This window comes from Rhincodon typus, chromosome 12 (assembly GCF_021869965.1).
Source record: "Rhincodon typus isolate 14 chromosome 12, sRhiTyp1.1, whole genome shotgun sequence".
NCBI classification, from domain to species: Eukaryota; Metazoa; Chordata; class Chondrichthyes; order Orectolobiformes; family Rhincodontidae; genus Rhincodon; species Rhincodon typus.
In genome coordinates this window covers 65,573,137-65,574,199 of record NC_063343.1, presented here as the reverse complement: position 1 = coordinate 65,574,199, position 1,063 = coordinate 65,573,137, and the positions used below count along the sequence as shown (strand labels likewise).

Here is a 1,063-nt window from a genome sequence, read left to right as displayed (position 1 = left end):
GCCTTGTTTCCATTCCCCTCTCCCTCCCCCATTGCCTTGTTTCCATTGCTGGGAGCCTCCAACAACCCCGTTGCAAAGTGAATGAAAGGCTCAGGGCAGAGACAGTTTGTAAATCACTGCCTGGTGTGTGTGTGTGTGGCGCAAACCCACCTTGTTCACTGACAAATAGATCGCTACGACAGAGTCTGGTTCACCACGACTTTGAGGAAATCTGTTTACCTTTCGCACTGCGCAGTAATTCATCGGAGGGAGCTTGCAGGGGGGGAATTTCTCTCACTTTTCCTCCCACCCCCAGTCACTCCACCACATCTCAATTTATTCCAGGAATCGAGCTCAAATTCTGCTCCTGTGACAGAGGCTCTGAAATTCTGGAACAAATGGACTCGGACGAGGCTGCGAGACTGAGGTAAGAGCACTTTTAGTTTCAACAACTGCAAATCTTATCATCAGGGTCCTGTTCTTTTCTCTCGGCTTAACCTTTTCTCCCAGCTCCGGCTAGCACTCGGTCTGATGTTTCCAATAATCTAAACAGATGTCCCATACCTCTCCAGGTTTACCACTTAACTTGCCTGGGTGACATCCCACATAAGTCCAGGTGAAAAGAATAAGATTCTGAACAAGAGATGTGCAAATAATCAGACAGTCCCCTGCTGAACAGACACTCAGCAGTTGAGAGCATCATAACTCAGTAAACCACAGCTTAAAGAAATGGAACTGAGCGTATCAAAGTTGTATCAAAGTGTCTCTCCTCTAAAACATCAAATTAAATTTTCTCACTGAGCCTGTTTGGGAGGGGTCCAAGCTGACCGATTGGCACAAATAAGAAATTTGGCAGGGGTGATATTTGCTGGGGCTTCAACGTATACATAGCAATAAAAGTGAAACAAGTGTCAAAATGCAAAAGCAAGAACCTGTGAAGTGTTTGCCAGAAGGATCAATTCCTCAACTGATTGCCTGGTTTTCCCAAATTTAAAAAGTAGCAACGTGTCAGTGGCTAAGCTCGAGGGGTATTGGAGTGACTGGATATTGGGCTGGGAGAGAGAGATTGTACTGACTGGATATT

General features: G+C 45.8%; 1 protein-coding gene across 4 annotated transcripts in view; it reads left to right on the top strand.

The window, feature by feature from the left end:
* Window positions 1-1,063, top strand: part of LOC109925189 (protein NDNF-like) — a 19,818-nt gene that overhangs the window by 472 nt on the left and 18,283 nt on the right. For 2 of the 4 annotated variants that reach the window (XM_048603535.1, XM_048603537.1), the window contains exon 2: window positions 325-406. The gene's annotated coding sequence lies outside the window, so the exon portion shown is untranslated. Of the gene's footprint in view, window positions 1-50; window positions 407-1,063 lie in introns of those variants that run through there. The other 2 variants (XM_048603538.1, XM_048603534.1) reach the window with 1 other exon arrangement.